General features: G+C 31.0%; 1 long non-coding RNA gene across 1 annotated transcript; it reads right to left on the bottom strand.

Annotated features, from left to right (window-relative positions):
* Positions 1–829: 829 nt before the first annotated feature.
* Positions 830–10,354, bottom strand: LOC128999144 (uncharacterized). Its single transcript, XR_008491238.1, has 5 exons — positions 10,208–10,354; positions 7,115–7,421; positions 6,189–6,400; positions 4,733–4,823; positions 830–1,061 (listed from the first exon to the last, which is right to left on the bottom strand). It is a non-coding gene; the product is annotated as an uncharacterized LOC128999144 (long non-coding RNA).
* Between the last annotated feature and the right edge of the window lie 352 nt (positions 10,355–10,706).

The following is a 10,706-nucleotide window of genomic DNA, read 5'->3' as shown; positions in this document are numbered from 1 at the left end:
GAAGTAGCGTCAGCTTCAGACTTCTTGCAAGTCATTCTCCGGAGTCCGGCTCACACTGCCTGCGGTAGCCGCCCCCTGTTGGTGGAATTTAATGAATTCATCGAAGCCATGTCACATGCAGTAAGCCCGTTTGCCCATTCGACCCACAAGCTCCAAACCCCCGACTTAGAGTCGACCTTAAAGGAGATGAAGAGCACGAGGACCTTCTGAACCTGTGGGGAGTGACCCCGAAGCAAGGTTCCATACACAACGTGTGACTGAAAAAAGAGAAAAAAGCTAGTCTCACAATGTCAGGAGGCAATTCAGATGTTAATTTCCTCAAAAGACAAATTACTCGATTAAGTTTCATACATAGGGCGTTGACATGTTGTTCATCCCACATAAGCTCAGAGTCCAAAGTATAGCCTAAGAGTTTGACAGAGTCACAAACAGAATTAGTTTTACTTAAGCTTGACATTATTTCTTGGGTTTTCATTTCTGGTCATTAAGAGCCAGTCTGTTCCCTGAAAACCATTCAGAAGCTCTTTTTGCGGAGTTAATGTATAAACATGTAAAACCATTTTGTTGGATAAATATGATATTATTAAATATTTAAGAGGTTTTATTAACTTACCTAATATGAATTTTAAAAAAGTAAACATTATTTCTATACACTACCCAGTACCCCTGTATATGCCAATCACCGGAGAGTAGGTAGGCAAATGCAAGATTTGATTTAGAATATTATTATTTCTCAACGCTATAGTGGCAGCTAAGATAGGGCTAGCTGTGATAGCCTGTCATTTGGTGATTTCCCTAAGATGGTAGGATCCTGGACAAATTACTCCAATTCATCGTAATAACAAATTATAAGTTTATTCTTCTAAAATAATGGAAACCCTTTATAACCTTCCTTTATAAATATTAACTCTAATATTTCAGTAACTAGGTAAGGCAACAGTCTTACTTGCTAAAATTCCTATGATTCACCTGGCTTAAAAAGGCTGTAATTCCCAGTTCCAGCACTATGATTGTTCCAAGTACTTGAACAATTTGTAGGCCTACCTAAGACTTGAACTCATCTGTAACAATTACAAAAAAATAACAGGTAAACTAAAGTAATACTATTTTACACGTAATTGAGGCAAACATAATTACTGTAATTAAAAGTGATTTTATAATTAATGAAATACCGGGTGTCAGAAAAAGAACTGAAACATTTTAAAGGCGAATACTGATACCAAATAAGAGACTATGTTTAATGTTTTATATATGTATTTAAAGCTTTAATTCTCAAGTTTCATTATAAACTTTGTATAACTCGATATGAGCACCATTAGTGGCCCGGCATAAATCTAAGCAAAATTTGACCTTTTCCCAGGTATTGGTCAGTACTTCAGAGGATGTTGCACCAACACATGTGACTATTCTCTGTCGGAGGTGATTCAGATCTCGAACCTGTACCGAGTAGACATGGTTCTTTACTGCGCCCAAAAGGAAAAAGTCCAGAGAAGTCATATCTGGACTCCTAGGAGGCCATTGGATGGACCCTTCCTTCCATGCCAATCCACCGATCGTCGAAACGAGTATCCAGCGCTAATAAAACTTAAGCATTTAAGCTTTAAATACATATATGAAACATTAAACATAGTCTCTTATTTGGTATCAGTATTTGCCTTTAAAATTTTAAGTTCTTTTTCGGACACCCGGTATTGTCAGAACATGTGCTTTATCATCCAAATGTGACATGGAAGTTGAATATTTAATCTTTGACAATTTCAAGGTTAATAACTGACATACAACCAAAAGACTACATACAATCATAGATAAAAACATGGCAAACAATATTATTTGCAATATAAAGCACAGAAATCAGTTTTCTTAAAATTAAAATGTTTTCTACTTACTATTTCACGAGTTTGTACAATTTTTAATGGGAATCAGCCAACTAAGAAAGATTGAGGAATCAGCTCATTACAAAATTAACTTTAGTTAATTGACAGCTGTCAATTACCTTGCAGTTCTGCCGATAAGGTGAAGTGTAATTTAGTATAACTAATCAACCATTGATCATGATATGCTATATACATTATATATTCTGTGAATTAAAATAATTTAAATTTAATAAACATTTCCCTTACATCAGTATATTTCTAAATAGCTAAACTTAAAATTTTAACACACCCATTTTGTATGCAGCAAAAGCAAAACTTAATTAAAACGAAAATCAGCTTGTATATATGTCTCATACAATTGCATTACATATTGACGTAAATAAGTGACCTGAAATAACAAAAGAAACGTCAAATAACACTTATATAATGTATTTACACTTATACTGTTTTCTCACAAGACGGTAAATACATATAAAAGATGGTAAGTGATGATCGATTTCAATCGGACACTACAATCATCATAGGACCCAATAGGCGAATGACAAGAAACAAAAATGGCGTCCCTTATATACCATTGGCCACCGGAAGTATCGGACGGTAGGTTTTAGCGAATTTCCCTATGGGGAAGTAGCACTGTAAGACCTAGGGCCAGGCCAGGACCGATTTACTTCCCGAGAGGCCAAAAACAAAATTCCTTCAAATATAGTCCGATTTTGATGGAATTCGGGTTAAAGGTGTAAGGTGGGATAAACTTGAATGAGTTCGCGAACCTGCATGATCCGATCATGGGAATGGGGTTTTACGGGGGGTTAAAGGGCGTCAACAAACAAATAATTTAGCATATGAAAATGTTTTTGTATGTTTATTGGTAAAGTAGAATATTAACAATTGTAAATTTAAAATCCCCATGTTATTCTAAGAGAATATTTTAAGATGTAGTTTGCTTGTTTATCCCATTTTAGTCATGTTGATCAAATTATTAAATGGAATAGAAAGTGATAAAACTGGTTAAAACTGTACAGGCTGGCCAGCACTGTCTTCACTGTCACTGACTAAATAAAACTGACTGAATCATAAGGTGTCTTCATATCTCCAGTGCCACCTGTATTTCAGTTTGTTTTGTTCTTCTAATTTAATACTTCTTTTATCTTTAGCTTGTCAATAAATGTGTGAAATATAATATTTGACTGGAAAGAAGTCTGATCATTTAAAATATTAAATGGGTCGAGTTTTTTTAGCTTTGTAGATGGTGAATTCTTCTTTAAAATCGAGCTTAAAACTGTTTGGTACTACTTCAACTATTTTCATGATCTTATCAATAGATGTGTAGTTGTGTGATTCCGATATAACTGAATTGCTGATGTTGTGATCTTTTAGGTATATGTTCTTTAAATCTTCTTTTGAAAGATCTTCCGGTTTGGCCGATGTTGTACTTTGGACAGTCGTAGCAGTTAATTCTATAGATGCCTGATTTTTCATAGTTGTTTACGGCGACAGGTTTGGCGTGGAAAAACTTTTAAGTGTGTTGTTTACGGAATGTGCGACAGTCGTATTGTTTCTATTAAATATTTTGGTGATAGCGTATTATTTTTCCATAGTATTGTATTTTAATGTATTTCTTTTCTGACTTTTCTTTGCTGATATTCATGTTCTGCTTTTTCTTTGGTATTATGGAATCCATTTGAGTTTTGTAACCGTTTACTCTGGCGTTATGCTTAATAGTGAAGTATTCCGTATTATAAGCTTCTTGGTACAAATGGTATGATAATAGTCTATGGACCATGGAGTTATATGCTGCAAGTTTGTGTAACCAAGGGTGGTTTGATGTTTTATGAATTGTGTGATCTGTTGCAGTTGGCTTTCGGTATATTTCAAAGTGAAAATTGTTGTTTGATTTCTTGATTGTAATATCTAGAACGTTGATTGCCTGGCTTTCTTCTCATTCTAAAGTGAACTTGAGGTTGTTATGGATGCTATTGAGTTGAGATAATATTGACTGAGCCTGTAATCTATTACCATCTACAATGTCGAAAATATTGTCAACATATCGGTGGTAAGTTGATATTTTAGCAAGTGTTCGATTGTCGGTCGTGAGTATATGTGCATTTTCAATGTGATTGAGGAAAATGTCAGCTATGAGGCCTGATAATGGATTGCCCATTGCTAGTCCTTCTTTCTGAATATAAAATTTTTTCTCGAATTCTAAATAGTTCTGGGGTAGAACAAACTTTAAAAGATCTGTGATTTCATCAATATCTTTTATGTTTAATTTATTTTGTTGTTTCAAATTGTTATGAATGATAGTTATGGTCTCGTCAATTGGTATGTTAAATGATCAGACTTCTTTCCAGTCAAAAATTATATTTGATACATATATTGACAAGCTACAAATCAAAGAAGTAAATAATTAGAAGAACAAGACAAACTGAAATACAGGTGGCACTGGAGAGATGACGACACCTTATGATTCAGTCAGTGACAGTGATAAGACAGTGCTGGCCAGCCTTTACAGTTTTAACCAGTTTTATCACTTTCTATTCAATTTAATAATTTGATCAACCTGACTAGTTTTTACTATTGTGATTTTTACAGTGTTTAAAAAAATCACAATGACATACCACAATGTATTAATACATTGATGATGTGGTTGCATACAATGGCCTGACGAAGTTCTAAGGAACGAAACTAATTGTCATACCAGCAACTGTGGTTGGTTAAGGTAATCATTTTACTTTATCATTAATATATTCCGACCAAGAGTCAAAATGAACAACATAAAATATATAGTGACAAATAATTATATTTGAAATCCATAATTGATTGCACACACCAATATTTGATAAAACACCAATACTTACGATGCAACTTTTTATATATATTAAGATACTTCTCTCTTCCCCTCTTAATAGTTTGCCAATGGCTGCTGACGTTAGTATTATCCTTTTTGTTCTAAAAAATACAAAATAGGTTTATACAATATCCAATAAAAAATTATAAAATAAAAACAATTCCATCAAAAAGCTCTTTTATTTGAAGGAATAAAACAAATATCCTGTTAATAAAAATAAAACAATTAATTAAATAACACAGTTTAAGACAAAACACTTTTCAAATTAACTGTATTTATTTATTTCCCAATAACATAGCCACTTTACAATGAAAAACATTCACAACTTGAAATGACAGGAAACAAAATAGTAATTGTACTTGGCGTTAGCCTTTCCTACATAATGATTGATGAAGAATAAACTTTGAAGTTGAACTACATGTAGAACGTATATCCAACTTATTCGTGACAATCGCTCAGTAGTGTACTCTGAACTCCAATCACGGGTACCGTTTCCATCAATTTAAAACGTGATAACCTGGGTGAGTAAAAACAATTAGGTTCTTAGAACTATTTTTGAGACTTAAATCTTTTTAAAAACTGCACTTTTTTCAACTTAAAACATATACTTAAATATGTAATTTTATTTTACCACCAAAACTCTTAAATCACTTGTATCTTGGAAACGGTAAGAGATAGAGATAAAATGCGAATTTTTTTTTAGATTGCATAGAAAAGGTTTCCATATATAATATATTTGGTAATATAACTTTAATTCCTCTGGGACATTTTTTGAGCTGGACGTAACTATTGATCTTTGCTCGACGCAAAACATCTCCGTAATTATTTGAGCTATTGAGTTGAAATTTGGTATGTAGGACGGTGGCAGTCTCTAGTTTGTGTTAAAAACAAATTCGGAATTGTGGATAGACCTCTGCGTCCCATGCGATCGTGTGAATTTTGAAATTAGCCACGTGTAAGGATATTTGAAACAATCATAAATGAAAAATTGGATTTTTTTTCTAAAACTCTTAAAGATATTTTTGTGATTTTTATAAATTTACTTGGTTTTAAAGTTACAACCATTTAAATTTATAAGTCGCCAACATTATGACTCGCACGCCTGACGCCAGTCACCACTACGATGTTTACGGCAAAACAGAAAGTGCAGAGTGTAATCTATGGTTTGAAATTTACTCAAATTTACTCAACTTCAAAAGATATAAAACCTTAAGAATAGAAAATACACTATTATAAGCAAATGAGTGTGATAGAAAAATATAGCATATTGTTATAAATGGTTAGTTAGAGGTGATGCAAACTTATAATTAAAACTCAATTTTAAGGTTGTGTTATACAATTTTTTTTATTCTCACCCATCTTCTAAATTCATGGCTTGGAGCTGTAAAAGTTAAAAATAATTGTGAGTTGTTAAAAAAGTAACCAAACGCTCTAATAATTAGTAATTAGAAAGACTATATACTCACTTATTAGAAAGCTTAATAACTCATCCTTTTAATGGGTTTCCTAATTCTTATTGATTGGTAAATCTTAGGGGTACCAGGTTTTAAGCTTGTATTTGAGACTTTGGTGTCTGAGCCTCTTGTTTTAGTTAACAACTTGGTCCAGGAATCGAGTACTTGTACTCAATACTTCTTCATTATGTAAAAGACTTTTTGCTTCATTGCCAAGCGAAAACCTGCTGTAGGAATTTGATGTTCAATGACCATAGTATCTATTAGGTATAATATCATACAAAATATATGAACACAACTATTAAAATATAATTATCTGTTATTAATAAAAGGTGAAAATTAAATTATTTATAATATAAAATTAACCAGTTATATGATCAATAACAAATGGTTGAGTTTTAAATAAACTGTAAATTATGATTATTTATAATCAGAATTATGAAGCTGATAGTTGATATAACTGGTAACTAATTTAATTGGTAACAAAAACTGGCTTTTGAAGACCTTGATTTTATAAAGATAATTTTTCCCAAATCGAATATAAGGAATACACTCAAGAAGTTTAATTAACATTAGCTTTGAATATTAATACAACTAGACATTCCATCCCCCATGTTATATTTGTAGCCAGATTCTTTTATCAAAATCGTCGTAGTTGATGTGAGCCACATACAGATTGCGTTGACATAAATTACTAAATTCTGCCGATTACACGATCGTTTTACCAAGACAAACTTAGGGAATGACTTATGATGAGTTATAGCAAACTGTTATGACCAATCAACCTGGTCAGCAAAAAAAAAAGGTATAAAATAAAACTTTATCCACTAGCGCATTCTGTGACTGGCTCACACAACTACGTTCTTTTTTAATAAAAAAATTGTAACAGCTGGTCCATATAGACGGGAAGTCTACATTAGTTAATGCAGTAGTTTTACCTTTTTGGTAGCCTAAGGTGTCCAAAATTCTATCTCCTGCGAGACGCGTTTCGCATTAATTACAATGCATCTTCAGTCGCTGTCATTGTCAGGTCTCAACATTGCCCACAGAAGTGGTTGTCACAATTTACAAAACATATAACACAGTTCACGAAACACATATTATTAATAATTGTTGTAATAATAATTGTAGGAGAAATGTTTACCAATACTTATGATGAAACTTTTTGTATATGTTCAGATATTTCTCTCTTCCCCTCTCAATAGTTCGCCTATGGCTGCTGACGTTAGTATTATCCTTTTTGTTCTAAAAAATACAAAATAAGTTTATACAATATCCAATTAAAAATTATAAAATAAAATACAATTCCATCAAAAAGCTCTTTTATTTGAATGAATAAAACAAATATCCTGTTATAAAATAAAAATAAAACATTAATTAAATAACACAGTTTAAGACTAAAGACTTATCACCAATAAGACTATAGCATATTGCTTAATTTTATATGGTACTAGCCTATCAAGTAACCTACTAAACCTAATTGTAAAATTGTTAAATATTTCAAAGTGTAATTGCTTGGTCACATTATTTTTTTACCCGCAATCTTTTATATCGAAAACTGTTGCAAAACTTATGACAGCTAGTCTGACCATACTACTGGACTGAATAATACGCGGGTTGTGCCAAAATAAAAGACATTGGTCCTATATGTTCAGGTTTTATTTGTATTTTGAGAATTTTATGACAATTGGACCAAAAATGAAATTACAACTTTTTATCGAGATTTAACATGGAGCTAATTCGATAATATACAAGCATGTTTGTTTAAAACCTTTTTTCTCAATTCCTGTGCATCGCAGGGAAAATCTACACATACTGTTAAAAAGATATTTGCCTGTACCATAGATGTGCAGAATCCCTTTATAAATTAAAATAAGCTAAAAATAAGCTCAAAAATGAGTTTAATTTTTTTTTATTTACATGGCCTTATAGGTTGTCATGCTGGTAACAAAATACAAAATATAAACAGAAAATTTAAAAAAATGAAAGTATTTCCAATTACATGTTATTTTAACAGCATGGGTGAAAATAGAAAAAATTTCACAGTACATAATTTTGGTCATGTTTTCAACCACAGGGTGGACTCTAGTAAATATTAAGTTTTTTACCATTATATGTAGTTAATTTGGTTTTGAATAAAATAAAATAATATTTGAAGAATATTGAATGTAGGAATCAGTTATTTTGTATACATATATGAAACTGATTTGTTGCAAATATAAATCATACTAATAAACATTGAAGTGATTTTATGCTTATTTGGATTTGGTTAAGGTTTGAACATAACTTATTATTTTGAGAGTTTTAAAATAGTTTTTCATCATGTATTAATGATAAATCAAATGGATATAAGAAATAGTGTGTATGTATTTAGTAATATATTTTATAAAACCACTTAATTTAATTGGTATGAACTAGGCATATATTTAATTTTTGTTAAGAATTAATTATATCTTAGGTTCCAAGACACACCATTTATCACAAGTTTGTGATAAATAAAACAAAAATAGTTTTGTGAAAAATTGTGAATGCAATAATTAAGCTATAGCTTTTGTATAAATATATAAAACTATTTTGTTGGATAAATATGCTATTGTTAAATATTTAAGTGGCTTTATTAACTTAATATGATTTTTTTAAAGTAAATATTATTTAGAAATAGTCAAACTTAAAGTTTGAATTCACTCATTTTTATTTTCGGTGGCAAAACCAAAACTAAATTAGAATTAAAATCTGCTTGTGTATACCTCATACCATTGCATTACATATTGACGTAAATAAGTGACGAGATTTTTACTATATTAAGCATCCAAACAGATTGATATATAGTGACAAATAATTCTATTTTATATCCATAATTGAGTTACAGACCAAAAAGTTGTATTTAATATCAAATAAATTTTTAAAATGGTGAAAATATCAATCAATTCCCTAAAACATGAAACAGGATTACAACAATAAATGCTTTAAGGAGAATGATGATTTTTTTTAGAAAAAGAAATTAAATAAATTATTACAATTATAACGTAAGTTTTATTTTTTATAATAATCAATAAGTTTTAGGGTATACCTTAAAGGTCTATACTATTATAAACACCATTCATTGTATGAAGTGAGTTATATAACAGTACCTAGTACAATGAGTCCACCATCACCTTATACATGACTAAATATGACTTTCCCACCTTTAACCCAGGTATAACTGTGACGGACTCATCGTCATTCCTTGTATCACTTTTTAAATAATTAATTGCATCAATGGGCTATTCGTTAAGAATTATTTATTATCATACTGTGACCTTATTAAGATTTATTTATCATATTCCATGCATGGTTTAAGGAATGTTTATTATTACCTCTTAAGGGGGTTTACTTATCCGAAGGTTCCTTTTAAATATACACTATGTGGAGAATCGCCTATTTTGACTCAAAGATATATAAGTCCTTGGCAGATGAGAGGGTTAGCCTAATTACTATAAAATTTCATGTTTCCCTCAATTTCCACAGCTTAGGACCTAGTTTTGAGTCATGTTATGTACTAAAATTTGGGTGACTTAGTTTCACACTAGTATGTCCATCTTGTGCAAATGATTTGGTTAAAAAGTAGTGTTAATCATAACGGTAAAATCCTGACCATAGGCGACAAAAAATTGTTGTTGGTCATGATGTTAATAATGGTTCCTAGGGTTAGGACACCTCCCTTCTAACCCTAGGTAGCTAATTTTAGTATACAGTCAGTGTTGGCAACTGTTTACAAAATATAAGTATTTGTATTAAAAGCCAATGAATGTCCTAAACAGCAATATCTTGTAATAATAATTAATAATGTATTACCAGGAATATTAATTCAATATGAATTAAGAGACTATTTAAATAAATTAATCACAAGTGAACATTAAAAATGTATATGGCTTATTTATTATTTATAGAAAAAAATTCAAACTTCAATCATGTCTATGTACTCAGCAACCTGTATTAGAAATCGTAATTCTCTTAGATATTGATATGTTAGTACAAAATAAATTTGTTACCTTTGAAATTAAGATGCAGTTGGCTATATATTTTGTCGCGACTGGCACATCCTCCTTCGATTCACCATAGGCTACATAAGAGTTAAGTTTAAACACAAACATAATGTCATCATTCCAATAGTTACAACTGAATATTATTCCGTTTCGCGTTTGCTCGGTAAAGTGGCAGTAGCTAATGATAACACAGCGGTCACTTCGAGGTTACATAATCGGCTAATTCTTATATTAGACTAATCAGTTGTTTTTGCAGTTCAATGAGTTGATAGGTTTTTATTGAAGTGCTTTGAAGATTAACTAATTATTGGTTCATCCTAGATTCAACTTGAATCTATAGCCCATTCATTTTATAAAAAAAACCCCGATGTGATGGTTAAACAACCTTTCTAAATTAGATGGTTGATAGAAATACACCGGTCAACGTTTTATTATATTTTAAGTATAATATTCTATCCATCAAATGAAATCTGTACTCAGATATAGCGAAACTTTCACACACCCT

The sequence above is a fragment of the Macrosteles quadrilineatus genome, unplaced genomic scaffold (assembly GCF_028750875.1).
Source record: "Macrosteles quadrilineatus isolate MER2022 unplaced genomic scaffold, UCM_ALF_1.0 Scaffold_7__1_contigs__length_78375512, whole genome shotgun sequence".
NCBI lineage: Eukaryota > Metazoa > Arthropoda > Insecta > Hemiptera > Cicadellidae > Macrosteles > Macrosteles quadrilineatus.
This window is presented reverse-complemented; position numbering and strand designations above follow the sequence as displayed.